Here is a 21,620-nt window from a genome sequence, read left to right on the forward strand (position 1 = left end):
AGCATGATGCTACCACCACCATGTTTCACTTTTCAAACTAACTGCTAATTCTAGAGCTTCCCATACAGTACTTTTATTTATTACTCACAAATATGTAATGTTGGATTGATTTCCTCAATAAATAAATGATCAAGTATAATATTTTTGTCTTATTTTTTTAACATGGTTCCCGTTATCTACTTTTTAAGACTTTTAGGACTTACTAATGAGGCTCGACTTAATATGCAGCTCTTTATATGAAAATATATGATCAAATTAAAAAGTAGAAGATCTTAAACTGAATTTAATTAAATCAACAGCAATTAATTCATGATTTTAAGTGGCTCTGAATATTTTTTACTGTGTAAATTCAGTTTGGGCTCAGTGGAGCGGCGCTTACTCTGCGTACAGCAGTAAACAGGCCTGCAGTGAATCTCAGGCAGTGAGATGATGTACGTTATACAGGTCTGGATATCATCTCTCCAGCTCTTCCTGAAGTGAATATATATTGAACCCAACTGTCACACTGACCCCAAACTCCATAACACCTCAGCCTATAATTACACACTCCTCAACAGCAGCAGCAGCAGCTCCCAGAGACAGACTGAGACACGGCTGCTGAGGCTGCTCTTCATTTCAGCCGCAGAAATTGAGGGGGAACGAGAGTAAAGGATATATAGTGGGAGATATATACCGTTTATATATTATATACAGCTCTGAAAGAAATATAAGAGAGCACTTAAAAAGATGAGTTTCTCTGATTTTACCAAATTAAAAACCTCTGGAATCTAATCAAGAGGAAGATGGATGATCACAAACCATCAAACCACCAAACTGAACTGCTTGAATTTTTACACCAGGAGTAAAGCAGCATAAGGTTATCCAAAAGCAGTGTGTAAGACTGGTGGAGGAAGGACAACCTGATGCCAAGATGCATGAATCAAAAACTGTGATTAAAAACAACCAGGGTAATTCCACCAAATATTGATTTCTAGACTCTTACAACTCTTTATGAATATGAACTTGTTTCTGTATTCCAACTTCTGAATTTAACAGTAGCAATGAGGTGTTAACATTGTTAAATTAAACAAATAATACAAAAGATAAAATTATAGGTGGAAATTTGGGTACAAACTGGCAACATGATTCATTTAAAAAGCATCAAAACTACTCTATGTTATTATTTATGGGTGTGTTTTGAGTGGAATGTGTAATAAACCAATAAGTGTGTAACTTCCCACCTTAAGTCAGACCCAGGTGCGCTCAGACTTTGGCAAATTGCTATTTTAATGGTGCAGTACTTCTGCGCTTCTCAGCAGAATGAACTGTCCTGCCTATTCACACGGTGAAGGTGACAGCAATGTTATATTATGTAGTATTCTGTTTACTGTTGATGTAAAAGTTGGGTTTGTGCATAATGAACAGTGGTGTATGTGCACTGGACGATGCGCCTGTGTTGTCAAGATAGCAATGGATTTCTGACTGTTGATGTCTATCTGGGTTTTAATTAGTCAGTAGTTATATATATATTTATATAGCTCTGGAAAAAATTAAGAGAGCACATATATAGGTTTATGTCATATATAGGCTTATGGGTATCTAATCCAAATAAAAATATTTTAATGCATCTTGGCATCATGTTCTCCTCCACCAGTCTTACACACTGCTTTTGGATAACTTTATGCTGCTTTACTCCTGGTGCAAAAATTCAAGCAGTTCAGTTTGGTGGTTTGATGGCTTGTGATCATCCATCTTCCTCTTGATTATATTCCAGAGGTTTTCAATTCGGTAAAATTAAAGAAATCATAATTTTTTTAAGAGCTGTATATATATAGGAGGTACGTAAGACACTCGCCTCGCTGTGCAGAGAGCATCCCGCTGCATCTTTAAATTAAAGATAGCGAGATATCGGCGAGGGAAGCCCAGGCTCAGGAGCGTGGGCGAACTATCGGCCGATCTGCAGCTCCTCCACAGGTCAGGAGGTCCCGCAGTCCTGTAGCCGTTATTACGCAGCTGTCCCGCTTCATCAGCACATGTTTCACTGAGAGACTTACAGCAGGAAGGTAAACACTCATTTCACTCAGATCCTCCGCTTCACTTTTATCAGCCTCGGCTCCTATAAACACAGATACGACTATCAGCCACGGATAAACCGCCCAAGAGCTCTAAACACACAGCAAAACCCCACAAACACAGCCCAGCCTATTAAACGCCGTATACTGCAGAGAAAAAGCAGTGTAGTCTATAGATCTCTGCTTCTTTCACAAGAGTTTATAGCGGATAATAAAAATACGCTCAATTCCAGAGCAGAACAATTACTGTGCACGCTTCGATTACCAGCGTATAAAACCAGCTGGACGTATATTCACATCTAGATCTGGAACTGGATCAAATTCAGCTGTTTAGTTATTAATATTAACAGGTTAGCTCCCCTTATCACATGACCCTGGACCATAGGATCACCAGAGTCTCTGTAAAAGCATGCAGTTAGACAGTCACACCGGTGTTGCAATATATCGTATACATTTAATTTAGGAAACATTATTGATGCTTTTGTTTTTTGTTTAATATGGATATTTTTATTGAAACATTGGCACACTAAACTTCCTCTAAAGACTCTAAAGAGATCAGTCTCTTTAAGGGCAGGCAGTTAGACAGTCACTCCACTGTAGATCCATAAAAAGTTAATTTTCTGTTCGTTTTAATTTCTCTGATCTATTCATCAACATGAACATGTATATTTCAATTCTATATTTCACTGACAAACCAATAGTCATGAGACATCAATACATAAATGAAGTGTTGCCTCACCTTTATAAATTGTGATATGTATCTTGTGAAGGAGGTTGAACACTAGCCAATGTGCTCATGGCAAGGAAAGGTAATGTAATTTACTAGAAATCCATAATTCCTTTCTATCTAACAGATCATTATAAATTACTGAACACTTCCCACTTGTAGGAAAAAAAAAAAAAAATCAAAGGGCTCTATTTTAGTAATCTTTCGGTGAGTCAGTGTTTCTTTGCTATCATAACGACGGGAAAAGTACAACTTGCGCAGCTAGAAATGCACAAAAGGTATGTACTCATTTTCTTAATTAATCATGGGTGTGGTTAATTTTGGTCGTAAGGCGAAATAAACCAATCACTTGCTTATTATTTTTGACTTTGGCGGATTGCTATTTTAACAATGCAGCTACCTGGACGTGTCCAACGCTTCTCAGCAGAGGAAACTGACCTACTCGTTCACACTCGTTATTTTTGTTTATTGTTGATGTTAAATTTTGCACAGCATTAGGGACGTGTTTCTGTGTTGCCAAGATATCAATGAACGTCTGACTGTTTGAACGTCTGTCTAGGTTGTATTCAGACCGTGACGCACCTGTGTTTTCTGTTGCCAAGATAGCAATACGCCCATCAGTGTAAATACAGATCTGGAAGTAAAATAAACATTGTTGTTTTATTCTATAAACTACGAACAACATTTCTCCCAAATTCCAAGTAAATAAAAATAATGTAATTTAGAGCATTTAATTGCAGAAATTAATTGAAATGTTTGAAATAACAAAAAAGATGCAGAGCTGTCAGTTTTCATGCTTCATCTTGGCATCATGTTCTCCTCTCTCCACCAGTCTTACACACTGCTTTTGGATAACTTTATGCTGCTTTAATCCTGGTGTAAAAATTCAAGCAGTTCAGTTTGGTGGTTTGATGGCTTGTGATCATCCATCTTCCTCTTGGTTATATTCCAGAGGTTTTCAACACTGTTGGCAGGGTGTAAGATAGCAATGCACATCACCACAAGCCTCAAATCTCTTCTAATGCTGCTTTAAACAAACAACACAGTGCGTCTGGTCTGATCTGAACAGGCTGAGGACTGACAGGCTGTATTTTGAGAACAGTATCTTCGACTGGTCCCCGGCTTTAAAAAAAACACATCTCAAGCGTCTGTTTCCTGGGCAGAGTGGAGAATGAGCCACGGAGCGTCCGAGCAGACACGCGACCGGTGTCGTTCTCACGCAGTATGTTCACTAAAATAACAAACGACAGCCTGAGATAAAAACAGAGGACATATGCGAGCAGATGGGATGAGCGGTATCAGCCAGCGGACATGCAGGAGAACACCAATCCAAAAAACACTGAAAAACACATGCTGAGCGAGAGTGTTACTGGGAGAACTGGGCCACGGGTCCAGCCTCCAGTAACAGGATAAACTGGGCAATAATAACAAGACGCCTGAGAACCGGGAAAACTACAGGTGATATTAAACACACAGCAGCAGCAGCAGGACTGGATCTGCTCCCCTGAGGACTGAGCCTCAGCATCAGCCAATAAGACTCTGGTGAATGGTCTAGAAAGCAGCTTGAAGGTTGCCAAATCTGGAAAAAGTACAAAACTGATGATCTCTGACAGGTAGAGTAGAGCAGAATGGTGTCCAAAAGCACACAAAGCCACAAAGTGTGGTACTGAGATACTGAGATAATCGCACTGACCTGTGGGATAGGGGTGGGCAATACGGTCCTAAAATAATATCACAATATTACCGTATTTCTCAGACTATAAGGGGCACTTAAAATCCTTTTATCCTTTTCAATTTTCCCAGAAATCATCAGAGCTCCTCATAATCCAGTGCTCCTTATGTATGAATTCTACCAGTCAGATATTAAGTAGCAGTAAAGCCACCCCCGGCTAGCACTGCTGGAGCAGCATTAGCATTACCGACTAACCGTGCTAAGTTCTAGCTCTTTCGCCATTCAGAGGTGAGTATATCAGAGTGTAGCTTTCCCATTTACTGTATTAAAACAAGCAACGTGGGACGAACCGCTAGCTAATATCGCCCTGGTGCGCATTTTAAGGCGAATACAGTGTATATGGCTGTATATATTTTGTGATAACAATATTTTTGCCGATATGACAAAACAAAGAAGAATCTAAAATATAATATGTTATATTTTTTTTATAAATATAAAAAAGTATAAAACATATTTTGGCTTCTTTAACACTTGTTTGTTCACTTCATAACAGTAGTTTATATATATATAATTATCTGGCGAAGAATAAAAATAATACATTATTTACAAAATGTATATAAATTGCAAAGTTATATTTACAAAATATATAATACAAAACATTTATATAACTTTGATAATGATACTTTCTCTGCATTTCAAAATGACGGAAAATGGCTTCAGTATACTGTGATACCATGCATTTTGTTTTACCATATCACCCAATCTTAAATATTTTCTATAAGCTTTTTATAAGGTGACACTGTGTTATATATATATATATATATATATACAACAATACAACAATATATGAACAATCCTCCACGGCTGGGACCTAAAAAAGTGCTTGGGTTTGCAGAAACCCCAACGAAAAATGATATAATTAGCTGACAGCCAAGTCATCTCATTGTTGTTGTTGTTGTTTTGTTTACATGATCTCTATAATTGCTCTAAATCTGTCTTTTTATGATTTGTGCGGTTGTTTAATGATCCAGAAACACTGAGAATACCCAGGAAAAACTCTGGAAAGCTTCTGGGATATAATTCATCCCGATAACACTAATATTTCACCACATTGTTCCAGGCTGGTCTGCAGTGAGTCATTAATAATGCAGAAATATAATGTAAAATCTGCATGCAGTGTTCTTCCCCACAGTGCTCACTGGGACCAATGGGAATAAGGTCCCAAAGTTCTGACGATGTTTAGAGGTGGTTTGGGATTAGTAACAGAGACCCTGATCATTTTTAAAAGCTCAGCACTCCGACCAATAAAATCTCCCTAAAGCCTCAAATCTTTATAGAACAGTAGATCTGTATCCAGGTGTTTTAAAAAACAGGGTGGCAAGTCTGAATAAGATTTTCTTGAAGTGCAACATTATATTCATAATAAAGTTTTTAGTTTAATATTGGTCACGTTTTTTTTTTGTCATTTTTAGATCAGCAAAAAAAATAAAAATAAACAAACAAAAAAACAACGAGACAAATATGAGCTTTTATTTTGAAATACATTGTGTCTTTGTGTTTAATTTGCATTAGTGATTTGTTTATTTTGACGTCTGTTTATTCAACTGTGTTAGTGTCTTATTGCAGGTTCCCTCTACACAACTTTAAAATACATTATTCTACTTTCTAAAATTAAAGAAATACTCAGAGCAAGTAGTTTATTATTACTTTACATTTTTTTTTTAGTTTTTAGCTTTTAGCTTCATTTATCCTATTCATAGAGGTCTCACTTGCAAGCTAATTTCATTAGCTGTATCTAGCTGCTGCTATGACTCCCAGTCACCGACTGGATCAGATATCCAGCATGCTAAAGATTTGTCGGGTGTCTGCAACTCATCAAAAATACAAAATACCAATGTTCAGATAAAGAGCCAGAACTCTACTAACATAAGAAATGGTCACAGAAGCTTTCCTGCTGAGGGAACACTGACCTGCCGGATCATCACCTCCACCGCTGCCACTGCTGAAGCTCACATGACATTAACAGTGACCCCCGATGGGGTTCCAGCACAAAGGGTACCAGAAGACATCATTAGCTGGCGAGTGTGGACAGACAGCAGTTCTCACACCAAACCATCAGTCAGTCAGACAGACAGAGCAGCTGAAGATCCAACAGCAGTGCTGAGAAGATGCAGAACTTTAGATCCGGCACATAGCGAGACCCGAGACCGGAGAGAGAGAGTGGACGGTCACTAGAGATCTGATCCAGTTTTAGTATCACGTCTGATATATATATATCTAATGCTCGGAGGAAAGCGGCGCAGCGACTCGGTTCTGATACATCAGCTCACAGATGCAGCCTTGTGCTGATCCACATCACCCTAGGAGTGATGAGCGGAAAGAGAGAAGCACCATCTACTGCACTGTACCCACCCAGAGAGAGAAAGCCCAATTGTGCTCTCTCGGGGCTTCGGCAGCTAATGGCAAGCTGCATGACCGGGATTCGAACCATCGATGTCCTGATCATAGTGGCAGCGCTTTAGACCAGCTCCTCCTAAGGTCTGCTATTGACATACGGTTTTATCACAATACGTTTCCCACAATGACAATGGTATCATAATTTAATATAATGATAACATAATACTTAGTTTTTGGTTCTTGTGAACATTATATTTCTACTATATTTCTTCATTTTAATTGATGTTTGCTTTTTTTCAGTTCTCTAATAATGTATCACAAAGTAAACTATAAAATATATTGCAATATCCATATTTTGTCTGACCTTTATTATTACTATTATTATATATAATAATATATTATTTACAACATTACTCTGAGAGCAACAGATCAGTATATTGTTATATTATAGTTCATTGGGAATTCCCTCTTGTGTTTCCCTTTATTAAACTAAGACATAAAACAGAAGGTCAAATCTGATTATATTAACATGCACAATTTCCTTTTGATATTTTCCCTTTATATATCGATATACATCTAGATCTTTTCATGATCAGAGTTTTTATTTAATTTACCTTTTTTGATCAGATTTGTATTTTAATGCAGCTTGTTTCAATTTATAGAGAATTAAAACATTCATAAATAACGCAAACAAAGCGATCTAGATCTGATTTATTCTTCGATTTTACCTGTTATGACAGGTAGAGTGTATTTCCATGAAACATTCTGGAACACACACACACTCACACACTCTCACACACACACTCAGATTCAGAGCAGACAGTTTAACAGCCTATTACTATTCATTATCTTGGAGGTACATCAGGGCGAATATGCAAATACACTAATGCGTAAGAACTGTAGCAACACAACTCCTGCAAATGAGCACATCCCAGATCCCAATTAGCGCCGGTTCTGTCAGCTACTGGAAATCTTTATATTATCACCACTGCCTCGTACAGTAACATCCAGCAGCACTGCAGTCTGAATAAAATCAGGAGGAAATACAGTAAGGAGTTTTAAACTGCAGTTCTACCTAAAACTAAAGTGAATAAACTAAAACTGATGCAATATTTTAACTCACATGGTTTTGTTTTCTAGAATTCGATTCCTAAAAAGCAATGCAATACATCACCTGGCTTAGAGTATCACAATAAAGTACAGGAGTTGGACAATGAAACTGAAACACCTGTCGTCATTTTAGTGTGGGATTTTAGGTTTCATGGCTAAATTGGAGCAGCCTGGTGTTCAATCTTCATTAATTGCACATTGCACCAGTAAGAGCAGAGTGTGAAGGTTCATACCAGACATACCAGAGTTCAAAAGAGGACAAATTGTTGGTGCACGTCTTGCTGGAGCATCTGTGACCAAGACAGCAAGTCTTTATGATGCATCAAGAGCCACGGTATCCAGGGTAATGTCAGCATACCACCAAGAAGGACCAACCACATCCAACAGGATTAACTGTGGACGCTGTAAGAGGAAGCTGTCTGAAAGGGATGTTTGGGTGCTAACCCGGATTGTATCCAAAAAACATAAAACCACGGCTGATCAAATCACACAGAATTCAATGTGCACCTCAACTCTCCTGTTTCCACCAGAACTGTCCATCACCACAATCAATTACTGTGCTCTATAAATGTGTAATAATTTTATTACAGATTACAGCATTAGAATAAAAAAAACATAAATATTTCTGGAAATTTATAAGAAAATCACTTGTGGTTAATACAGTAACATTCAGAAGAACTGCAATCAGGATGAATCAGGATTAAATCTAGAGTTGAGTTTTAAACTGGATTTTAGCTTAAAACTGAACCAAATAAACTAAATAAAAAATTAATGGAATACTCTGACCTTCTTCTTCTGAATTATTTTCATAAATATAAAAATAAGTCTCTAATATGTATTAGTATCAAATTTAGAATTGAATTAATTTGATTTCAAACTTAACTCAAAACAGTGTTGTCTCAATTGTAATATACTGTAGAAATGCAGTAAATAACAAAATAAAACTAAATAACTGACATGAGCTATACCCTGACACCAGAACTTGAAGAGCCACTTAAAGAACACTATTAATTAACAATTTAGAAAACATATAATTGGATACAATATATTTAGAAATTGTGAACAAACATGCTAAATGCTAGTAAAGACATTACTAGCTCTAAGCTAACAGCATAAAGAAGGTGAGTCATTTAATGCTAATAAAATAAATGAATGCTAATAGAGCTAATGCAGAAATAATGTTCCGGGATCATCTTGAAAATTTGTGATATGTAATAACAGTTTTTATTTATTTATTATTATTATTATTATTTTTTTTTTTTACATTTCCAGCCCTTCCTCAAAACTAGGAATACAATCAATAAAATACATTTAAATAAAAACAATAAAACCTATTATATATCATGACATTTTCTTTTTACTTTTTTTTTTTTAACTGAAATATGTATTTAATACAGAATGAAATATAAAAATGTATTTTTATAACTTATAACACTGATCATAAAAAAGTAAAAAAATAAAGTTCAGTTTCAGTTCTGGGCTAATGAAGGCTGTGCTACACCAATAAGAGTCCTTGGGCAAGACTCCTAACATTACATTGGTCCACCTCTGTAACAAGAATAACCCTGTAAATCACTTCAGATAAATGTGTTAGTGTAATGTAAATATACACATATATTTATTTGTGTTTTAGCACAGCAGTGCACTGCTGAGGTAGATTCAATTCCCGATCCTGGTGTTCTGATTTCTGAACATTTGAGTAATAAAGCGTTTGAGGCATTTTGCTAACAGGAATTAGCGGATTAGCTTTAAAGCCTCAAATCCCTCGTTTCCTTCTCGATTTCTCGTCTTTCTTGTTTTCTCCTTGTTTTCTTCTCTTGCTTCTTTTCTTTGAGGCCACACCTTTTCACCTTCCAAACAATAGCAGCGAGTGCTCTCTCTCTCTCTCTCTCTCTCTCTCTTTCTCTCTCTCTTTTAGCCGTGCTGTTTTAGAGATGCCATTAGCGAGCTATCGCGCTTTAGACAGTGATGAGGAGTGACAGCCAGCGACTCCTCCGGTCAACAGAGCGGCCTGGAGCCATAAGTGTGTCACCGGCCGTCTCTCGAGTCGCTGCCTCGGCCTCCGAGGAATCACCTTTGTTCCAGATCCCTGAAAGCAGGACGGCTAATTGTGAGAGTGAAGCGGGGAGTGGTAGTCTGACTAGCGCTGGTGCTAACGGGTCACTATCACAATACAGAGCCTTTCAGTTCTCAAAATATAAAAAGACTCAATATATTTATTCTTTTGTCAATTTTTTGTCATATTTATAAGATCTTAGAGTACACAGAAATCCTGTTTTCCAGCTTAATTAATTTCCACTAGCTGGATTCACTATTCACTAGCATGAATGTGTTCACCCTGTAACAGCAAGCAGCACCACAAGGTGGACCGGGACAATAAATGGATGTTTTCAGCAAAAATTATCATTTAATAAAAATGTGTTTGATCTAGAGTCGCAAACTTTTTAAATTCAATTTAGATTTTAGAAAATGTATATCAATTTAAAATGTATAAATGGATACAGTTAATTTGGAGAACGTGAACAAGATCCTAAGGCCTAAGCTAACATTCTAAATGTGAATCATTTAAATAATGAATAATAGATTTAATACATAAATATTTTTCAGGATCATGCCGAAAATGTGCAACATAATAGTTTGCATCACAGCATTATTAAAATATTTCTTACACAACATTCCCAGTTCGACAAAAACGAACATCAAAACTAGAAATATTACGCTAATGTGTCAATATTAGAATATTAAAGACTTTCAGCCATCAAAATAAAAAAAAAATAAAAAACTTAATTTTTACTTCCTTTGACAATTGTTCATATTTATAATTTGATGAAAACATGGCTATTATAGACTTCTCTATCAATTTAGAAAATATATATTTGGATACAATTTATTCTGAAAAGTTTTGAAAAGTATTAAAATCTGAATTAATTCTGGACATTTATATAAAAAAAAAATTGTGGTTATTACAGAAAAATCCAGAAGATCCAGGATAAAATCAGGATAATTCTGGAGTTGAGTTATAAACTGGATTTCATCTTAAAACTGAACCAAATACACTTCTTTTAGTTCTTCTTCTGAAACATTTTTATAAATATCAAAATAAGCTAACGGGATAAATGTTATTTAAAATTTATATAAAAAATGAATAATAATAATAATAAAAAAGTAAAAAATAATAAAAATAATAATAGAGTTAATACAGAAATAAGTCTCAGTTAAAACATAACATTTTAGAAACATTTGAACAAGAAATCTAATAAAAAAATTTAATGAAATGAAAACTTTAATACAACTTATTTATTTCATCACACTGACAAACAAAATTAAATGTGTAACATTTAATGCCATTTTAAAGTATATATAAAAGGATTGAGTGGAAAAAATATATGATTTGCGTGTAGTCTAAAGTGTTATAAATATGATAATTAAATTTTGGAAAGTTATGAGATTAAGTATGGTAGAGTATTATAATAATGATTGAAGTAGCTGGAGTGGACTGGTGTGGGAGGGAGTGGTGGTTTGAGTAGCGGCGCTGTCGCTAACGTCAGTTTCTCTCTCTCTCTCTCTCTCTCTCTCTCTCTCTCTCTCTCTCTCTCTCTCTCTCTCTATCGAGCACATGGTCTGGGCCGGCCGGACAGCCATGCTTCACTTGTCAAACACACTGAAATTACAGAGAATTGCGCTCACCTCTTTCTCTCCACAGGAAATGACATTTTTTGTTTTTGTGCGCCGTTCACAGTTCACAGTTATTGTGGGAGAAATTAAGGCTAAGTGAAAACCGCGCCGACGCTCCGGCACGGAAGGCTGGCTAATACGATAAGACGGCGACTACAAGGCCTGGGAAGGGCCGATAGAGAAAATTCAGCGGCGGCCGAGGACAGGAGCAGCTAATAATAATGCAGAGACTGAAACAAAGCGCTGCAGTCGTGTATGCCGTCGTATTTCTGTAAATACTAATCTGAACAGACAGGTGCTGTTTGTATCTATCAGCGCTTAGACCGACCTGCACAGCGCCACCATCATCTCCGTCCATTAGCCTAACCTAAAGAAAGCCACAGGCATCCTGCAGGACATACAGCTAAATAACAGCATTATTATTTACAGTCCAGAGCAGTAAAGCTTACTTTAGACACCTGTGAGAATTAGAATAAAAAAAGCTCTGCATCTGTGCAGTGAGTGCTCAGATTATTTAACTAATGCAACTTAAAATCTTACAGAGCATTAAAACATATTACTGGATTTATTTAGCGATACATCACAAAGTCTCTTAGAAACTGTATTTGAACTGTATAGCGCTTAGCATGGTTAGTGGGTAATGCTAATGATGCTCCAGCAGTGCTAGCCAAGGTCAAATCTTACAGAGCATTAAAACATATTACTGGTTTTATTTAGCGATACATCACAACGTCTCTTAGAAACTGTATTATTTTTTTTAACTATAAGGCGCACCAGATTATAAGACATACTATCAATAAACGTCTATTTTCTGATCTATTTTTATACATAAGGCGCATTATTTTTAAAGTTAAAAAAGAGCTGGATGTTAATCTACACAGATTTTCTCCTGAAAACTCTTCTGTTCATTTGGGTGAGTAAAGTGCTTTCGTTTATTTACAGTAAGCCTAGATAGATATTTACTTTATTGATTCCAGGCTACAGTCCGATTCTGAATGGCGAAAGCGCTAATTAGCACTTAGAGGGTAATGCTAATGCTGATCCAGCAATGCTAGCCAGGGTCGAATAATTCAGAGCATAAAAACATATTACTGGTTTAATTTAGCGATACATCACAACATCCCTTACTGCCCAGTTCACAAGAAACTGTATTTTTAACACTATAATAAGGCAAACCGGATTATAAGACACACTATCAATAAACGTCTATTTTCTGGTCTATTTTTTACATAAGGCGTATTATTTTTAAAGTTAAAAATGGGTGTTAATCTACACAGATTTTCTTTCCTGAAAACTCTCCTGTTCATTTGGGTGAGTAAAGTGCTTCCGTTTATTTACAGTAAGTTTAGATAGATAGATATATACTTTATTAATTCCAGGCTACATTCCGTCTCTGAATGGCGAAAGAGCTAACTAGCGCTTAGCGTGGTTAGTGGGTAATGCTAATGCTGCTCCAGCAGTGCTAGCCAGGGTCAAGGGAAACAGAAATCTCTCAGCACTAAACAGACGATTCTTTACTGAGTTTAAACAAAGAAATAAACGTATGGAAATGCTCATGAAAGGCAGATCAGACATTAAAGAGGAGACTAAGTAACACTTTACTCCATATATATATATATATATACCTCTTTCTCTCTGCATCTCTCTACCTGTCTCTTTCTCGCTCTGTATCTCTCTCTCTACCTCTCTTTATCTCTCTCTACCTGTGTCTCTCTGTATCTCTCTCTAACTGTCTCTCTCTCTCAAATTCAAATGGCTTTATTGGCATGAATTGCAAATAACAACTGTTGCCAAAGCAAACAATTCAACAAATACAAAAATAATAATCAAATTATGACAAAAGTGAAGGATAATAAATAAATGACAATATATGAAAAAAAAAAATATATATATATATAGTTATATAAGCAGGGTGGTTTAGTGTAGGGTGGGGCTCTCTCTCTCTGTATATGTCTCTACCTGTCTCTCTCTCTTTCTGTATCTCTTTCTCTCTCTCCTGATATTTCTTTCTCTCTCTCTTATACTGTCTTTCTCTTTTATACTCTATCCCTCTCTATCTTCTTTTTTCTTCTTTCCTCTTTCTCATCTTTCTTTCTCTTTCTCTCTCTCTCTCTCAGTCTCTCTCTCTCTGTCTCTCTCTTAGTCTTTCTCTCTCTCAGTCTCTCTCTCTCTGTCTGTCTCTCTCTCTCTTTGTCTCTCTCTCTCTCTCAGTCTCTCTCTCTCTCTTTGTCTCTCTCTCTGTCTCTCTCTTAGTCTTTCTCTCTCTCAGTCTCTCTCTCTCTGTCTGTCTCTCTCTCTCTTTGTCTCTCTCTCTCTCTCTCTCTGTCTCTCTCTCTCTTTGTCTCTCTCTCTCTCTCTGTCTCTCTCTTAGTCTTTCTCTCTCTCAGTCTCTCTCTCTCTCTTTGTCTCTCTCTCTCTGTCTGTCTCTCTCTCTCTCTCTCTCTGATATCAGTAGTGGGGGATGAATGGTAATGTATGTGTTTGATTAGTGTAATAGAAACTGAAAGGTAAGACATGCTAGGTAAAGGAACACAGAGGGTCTGTGGGGAGGGGGGGGGGATCTAAAGCCATTTATGAAATGAAGAATGTAGATTTGCTTTTATTTGTTATAGCCTGTGTGTGTGTGTGTGTATGCGTGAATGTGTGTGTGTCTGATTTCTGCATGCTTTGAACCCTGAATCATTGGGAAATGAAACCCTTTATTCCAGTTTTGCAGGATTGTGTTTGGACTGGCGGCCTTCAAAGGGGATGTTTGAGGTTTAGGGTGAAAGAGAATGAAATTAAGAATGTATGCTCTCGCTGTTCAGCAGCTGCGAACTCGTCCTCGTCTCCTAATAGAAAAATTACCCTCACAAACCCAGAACTCAGACGACTGAAGCTGTTTTCTGCTATCACAAGTCATGATTGTGGTTTTGGAGCTGACCTCAAAATCAGAAATTCTGTTTATGTGCTGATGTATGTATCAGATACCTTATTAAAGAGGAGACAGGGCACTGACAACTGTAAAAAAAACAAAAGCAATTTGTTTATATCTTTATATGGACAATTGTCCCTCCCATTCAGCTGCTACACATCTGTATATCCTCCTAGTGATCATATCACTAGTGATACTTCAACACCAGGAGGGTGAAGACTAGCACACTCCTCCTCCGATACATGTGAAGTCAGAGGTTCTGATACATCAGCTCACAGATGCAGCCTTGTGCTGATCCACCTCACCCTACACTCTAAGAAATATAAGTACAGATTTGTACTTAAAAGAGTACAAAGCTTGTCGCTGGGGCTGTACCTTATATTGAGGCACAAAAAAGTACCTTTCAGTGAAAGTCCTTTTTTGTACCCATGGTTTTTGTGGCAGTAAAGATCATAAAGATTATAAACATTATCATCAACTAAATATGGCTCAAAAACTTGATGATACAAAATTGTCTGGCTTTCAAATAAAAAATGTGCAATTTAAATATATATTGTTTATTAGTACAGTGATGCAGAATACTGAATGTACCCTTTGGCTGGTTAAATGGTACAAATTTGTACTTATTGCTGTTAGAAATGACTTTGTACTTCAGAGGGAACAAATCTGACCCTGTAAAGACCAATATTGTACCTTTGAGGGTACAATTATAAAGAGTGTACCTTCGAGTACAAAAAAGTACTCATGTCGTACCTCTGTTTTTTAGAGTGTAGGAGTGATGAAAGAGGGGAAAGAGCAGCACCATCTACTGTACTGTACCCAACCAGAGAGAGCAAGGACAAATTGTGCTCTCTCAGGGCTTCGGCATCTCATGGCAAGCTGCATGACCGGGATTCGAACCCGAGCTATCTCACGATCTTAGTGGCAGCGCTTTAGACTGCATATTTACAGAACGTGGGTGAGGCAGAACAGGACATTTTCCAGCGTAATTTTACAGAAAAAGGAATAAATACAGTGGAATATGGGAATCATTGCCGCCTCCGTACTGTACGTTTTGGCCTGTTGAATGCGATGTGTGTGTGTCGGTGTGTGTGTGTGTGTGTGTGTGTGTGTGGGAAACAGCTGCTCCTGAGAATCCCCTTTTTAACTGAAGCCAGTGTCAGAAAAAGACAGTTTTAAGCCCGTATAATGAGCGCGCTCCTCGGGGCAGCGGAGGGAAGTAATACGGGCTGATGAGTCACATTGCTAAGATTTTATTTTGTAATCTCGACGACTTCTCTTTTGAAAAAAGCCCATTTTCAGCCCACACTGCTTTGTCCCAATTGTACTGGAAGATAGCGGCTCTGTTCTTGAAAAATGGTTCAGTTTCCCAATAGAGTTCCTTCCTTCAGAATATGCAAAACAGCTTTTTTTTTTTTTTTAAGGAACTGAAGCTGCATAGCCTCCTTTCAAGCATGGATACTCACATTACAGTACAGTGCAGAATGTCCAAAAGTATTATATAAAATATATAGACCTAGAAAGCTATTTCTCTATAGAAATAATCCAGAGAATAATTCCACTAATTATTCCATCTGATTATTAATCTCAGTTGTTATTGAGAAATTGTCTATTTTATGCCACTGATATAATAAAAGTAATAATAATAATAAAATATAAATAACAGTTTATATAATAAAGAATGCTCAATATTTGTATTATTGTATATATATATATATTGTTTTTTTATACCCTATAATATATAAGGTGGGACAAAGTATCAATATCATGATATATTGTATCGGTTTGTTTTCGCTGGCATCAAATATAGCTATGTCGGAAACACTTTTTTATGAATGTAATCTCTCTTAGACTCTATAACCACATTAATAACATATTACAATGCATTTATAAGGCATTATAAACATGGCTATATATATGTATATATATATATATTTGTTTTACAAAAATGCATAACCCATTATAGCCATGTTTATTATGCATTATGAATTGTGATCCAGCTGTGTTTATATAATATAATATATATAATATGCATGTTAAAATAGTATAGTACATATCTATTATTTATTATGTAGTCCTACAACGAAAGTCTGTCACTTTATTTAGAGCGCACATAGACCTGTTATAATACATTATAAGTGATTATAACTAATGTTATATTCAAGTATTATTGAGTGTGTGTGTTTATATGTTGATTTAAGTCATAATGCATATAATAATAATTAAAGTCTGCAAAATTGATGTATAACATGTTATGAACACAGATATTAATGCATTATGATTGCAATTCATAATGCATATTAGAGACATCACAGTATTAAAATCCTCCACAATTCTGTTTGTGATACATTATCGATACATGGTGTGAAATATAGATACTTTCTATGAATAATTCTATGAATAATTCATGAGCAGTTAAAAATGATTAGAGTATAACTGAGGGTGTGTTTATACGTTGGCTTTTTTTTCGCCATAATGCATTTTGCAAGCTGGGACTGAGTTTCTTGTGACTGAGCTATGACATGTTATTAACACAGCTATTAATGCATTATGATCACAGTTCATAATGCATAATGAAAATGGCTGTGATGTTTTCTATACATATTTTATAATAAAATATGTATAATCATGTTTACAATGTCTTATGAGCACGTTATAATGCGTATATAATGCGTAGTACTCGCCCCAATTAGACTTAATAAAGTTACTGCTTCATTACTCCACATTAATACTCCATATAAATTGTCCTTAAGTGAGCATTACTGATTATTCACTTGCTACATAATATGTACTGTTTAATCCCACATTTTAATAGAAGCATCTGTAGCCAGATCATCATTTTTTTCTCTGTTATTCGCTTCGGCTGGCAGTGGTTGTAATGTTTTGGGTCTGGGGATTTCAGGGCATCGTTTTTGGCTTGTTTTTCTAAGTGCGGCTCTAAATTTAACCGAGTTAAATTTAACATGATAAATCAGAGCTCAGTGCTGCAGAGCCGGTGGGGTAATTAGGTGGTCCCAGGGTTTCAGCTTGAGCCTGAGCCTGAGCTTGAGCTTAAAACAGGACACCAAGGTAAATCACACACACACACACAATAACACACACACACACACACACACACCCTCGCTCACTCTGATGCGATGGCACCTTGAATAAGTGGCGGTGAGTCAGGACCTCGATATAAAGTGTCATCTAAATGAGTGTGCAGAGTCTTGGCAAGAAAGCGGATGATTCGCAGGGCGCTCAATACACACACACACACACACACACACACACACACATACAGAGCGAGCTCTCGGAGGAACCCTGGCCAGAAATAGGCCTCACACTCACACATACACACGTCCAGGTGAGATTTAAATTGGACAGCTGTTTAAAGCTTTTTTTTTTTTTTTTCTCAGGTGAGGAGAGTTTCCATACAGCGATCAGCTGACCTACACCTGAACACAGGCTGGAGTCGTTAGTGAAGAGTTAGTGAGCTAGCCGCCTGCAGAATCAGCTTTATAGTGCTCAAAAACTGAGTGGAACCATGTGGAACTTTGGGCTAGTGCTGGGTGGTATGACCAAAAATGTATATCACAAATGTATATCAAAACCTAAAAATGTATATCACTGTATTTATATTATTTTATTTTATTTTGTTTTTTGCATGACTGCGCTTTTAATATAGGTTTGTGACTTAATTATACTGTTAGAAGTACATGTAATATAAAACACTAAGGCTTTAAATTAAGGCTGTCCCACAAAATTAGACAATATAAGAAAAAATCCGACTTTATTTTCAGAAGAAGAGCTGAAGAATGTAAACAATCGACATTAAGAAGACATACACCAACAACTTTAACTTATTTAAATATTCAAAATAGTTCAAAAGCTCTATTGCACAAAAAAGACAAGTTTATTTTCAATTAACAATATGTTATTTGTGAATTCATTAGATGCATTACAGCACTAAAATCAGCCACAAATTCCTACTTTCTCCACTTAACAAATACATTCAGTTCATTGTGCATTAAAATTGTCCTTCAAGCTACAGTAGTTACTGCTCTTGAAGTTTATTTTCACCTCGTATCCAGAGTTTACAGGAGCTTTTTCCTGAGCTGTGGATCGATTAAACAAATTCCATTCTGTTTTTTTTTTTTTTTGAGTGAATAATTGTTGTTTGCTGCTGTTTTTACTCTGATAAAAAACTCATACAGTGAGGAACAGCAGCAGGAGCTCCTCAGATAAAGTTTTTTACCATACTACCATCACTCCACTGTATTAGCTTGTTATCCATACCAATTTGTTATCCACCAATTTGTTTGTGATCAGAATGAATTAAAGGGCCACAACAAATGGGGTAATTTAAGTATCATTATGTAAGAGTCACTGGGCTGCTCTCTGAAACTTATATTATATATAGTTTTACGAGTGAGAAAAACATAAAATCAGATCTACAGACTGTAGTAAAATTAGTAGAAGTACTGTTTGTGAATACACAGTAATAAATGAGCAGCTAAAACTGTTACTGGCTGCAGCAGCTCAGTAACAGTTTTAAAACAGCGCTCCATTACAGCCAATAAGAGGAAGATTCAAAACTTAAGCAGTGAATAATATGAGCCGGCTGGAGTCGTGAGTTGTAGAGCGATCCGCCCGCAGGTTCAGCTTAAGGTTCAGTCACAAACAGAGCGGAACCGAGGGGAACTTTGGGCCGGACTAAATGTGTCGGTGCGGGCAGACGGGGGATTTTTGTTGGTGATCAGAATGCATTAAGGGGTCGCAACGAATGGGTTTGAATCACGTATCATTACGGAAGGAAGAGTCAGGGAGCGAGGTTTATCACCCGGCCGCTTTCTAAAGCCGCTTTTCACAAGTTCCGCCCACAGCCCGGCTCTGCTGAACTTCACGTTTTATAAAAAAGGGAAGAAAAAAACACGTTCTGGAAACAGAACAAACAAGCAGCCGGATTGTGAGCGCAGTCACCTACATGTCATGTGGGGAGATTTTCTTCCCCCGTACACTTTCGCACTTAACCGGTCGGCTCGCTAATCCACCATTCTGGCGCCCGGCGCTATCCGACAGGGCCGGGGACGCGCTCACTACCAGAGATTAAAGTGCCAGGAAGGGTTCTTTGAAGACATGATACAGAAGATCATCTTCTGCGTCCAAAACACTCAATTTTTACTGCTTTGCTTTTAAAAAACGCAACACGAATTTTGCATTCCAACTAAACTATATGTGCCTATTTAGTTTCTTTGATTTTGCAATTTATAGGTTTATGTTTGAGTAAAATGAACATTGTTGTTTTATTCTATAAACTACAGACAACATTTCTCCCAAATTCCACAATTCCAAATAAAAATAATGTCATTTAGAGCATTTATTTATTATTTGCAGAAAATGAGAAATGCCTGAAATAACAAATAATGCAAAGATAAAACGTTCATATTCCTAAAGTTTTAAGAAAAAGCTCAGAAATCAATATTTGGTGGAATAACCCTGATGTTTTTTAATCACAGTTTTATTCATACATCTTGGCATCATGTTCTTCTCTCCTCCACCAGTCTTACACACTGCTTTTGGATAACTTTATGCTGCTTTACTCCTGGTGCAAAAATTCAAGCAGTTCAGTTTGGTGGTTTGATGGTTTGTGATCATCCATCTTCCTCTTGATTATATTCCAGAGCTTTTCAATTTGGTAAAATCTCTCAATAAACTCACATAAAAATAATTTAAATAAGGTAAAAAGAAACTCTTATTTATGCTGAATTATGGAAATATGGAATAAATATCATAACTAACCCTCACTTTCCCTCCTCCTTCTCCTGTTTGATGCTAAAGCTCCTCAGTAAGCAACTTTCTTAAACTATAATAAAGTAAAAAGTCTGTAGTCTGTTTTATAGACGCCACTAATATAGAGAAGGCCTGCCATCCACTGCACTTTTCAAGGACACTGCACTGTCCTGAGCACTGAAGAAGCCGTCCTGCTGTCCGTTCAGCACCACTGTGTTGGACAGCGCATTCCACCACATGACCAGGGGGCGGAGCAAGCTGAGCACACATGGCTGGAGCCCAGTAATAATGAAAAAAGGTGATTTTACACTTTATTAAAAACTTAAGTTATACATGGTAAAAAAATGCATATATTCTTTTTTTTTTTGGGGGGGGGGGGGTTATAGAGCCAAACGACCCTATTGTACACCTTGCACAAAGTGCGTCACGATGTTCTTTGCTATCTTACACCCTGTCAAAAGTCTATTTTCTCACTTTGTGCACGTGTCATTAAAATAACACTGGAGTTATAAAGGTATAAATCTGAGGAAAGTTCAGGAAAATACAGTTCCTATACAGGAAAATACAGGAGCACCACTGATTGATTAAAACCCTGACAACAGCCAATCATCAATAGAAAGTTATTCGCTCTATGAACAGCCCAAACCCAACTTTTAACTCAATAGTTAACAGAATAAAGAATAATATAACTATAATAATTGCAGGTTAGTTTTCCTCTGCTAAAATGTGCAACAGCGCTGCGCTGTTAAGATACGAAAATACGCGCCAAAGTCATAGCTCACCCGGCTCTTAAAGGGAATGACTACTAGCTAGCACAAAATTAACCACACCCATTACTATTAAGCAAATTAATACATGCCTTTTGCACATTTTGAGCCGTGCAATATGTATTTTTTGTTGTCTTATGATACCAAAAACACACAGATACACCCTAAATCCAGCTGTACGATCCACAATTGACCGGTGCACTATAGATCACTAAAATAGGGTCCCTCTGGGACGCCGTGTTCTACACCAAAGGCTTTTCTCCTACTAAAACCATTTTTCAACCTTTTTAACCTTTCCTCTTTGTGTCTGAAGTATCTCCTCGGCGTTCGGGGCGATGCTGTTTCTCGTATTGATCATCTTCAGACTCTGAAGCTCTCATCTATTCAATAAAAAGAGATAACATCTCCACTGTAATCTATACAGTCATCTGTTCTATAAAGAGCTCAGCCTCGGAAAAACAGCAGCGCTCTGAATTCACTCCATTCACGTCGTTTACACATGAATAAAATACACTATAAACACAATTATGAAGTA

At 36.8% G+C, this 21,620-nt stretch overlaps 2 protein-coding genes across 9 annotated transcripts in view; one reads left to right on the forward strand and one right to left on the reverse strand.

The window, feature by feature from the left end:
* pdlim7 (PDZ and LIM domain 7) overlaps window positions 1-21,620 on the forward strand; it is a 392,569-nt gene that overhangs the window by 338,572 nt on the left and 32,377 nt on the right. The window contains exon 12 of one of the 2 annotated variants that reach the window (XR_007427156.1): window positions 8,054-8,135. The exons of the other annotated variant lie outside the window; for it this stretch is intronic. The gene's annotated coding sequence lies outside the window, so the exon portion shown is untranslated. Of the gene's footprint in view, window positions 1-8,053; window positions 8,136-21,620 lie in introns of those variants that run through there. 2 annotated transcript variants of the gene reach the window in all.
* The window catches only part of unc5a (unc-5 netrin receptor A), a 314,174-nt gene that overhangs the window by 269,746 nt on the left and 22,808 nt on the right, over window positions 1-21,620 (reverse strand). The gene's annotated exons all lie outside the window — the stretch shown is intronic.

This window comes from Astyanax mexicanus, chromosome 19 (genome assembly GCF_023375975.1).
Source record: "Astyanax mexicanus isolate ESR-SI-001 chromosome 19, AstMex3_surface, whole genome shotgun sequence".
NCBI classification, from domain to species: domain Eukaryota; kingdom Metazoa; phylum Chordata; class Actinopteri; order Characiformes; family Acestrorhamphidae; genus Astyanax; species Astyanax mexicanus.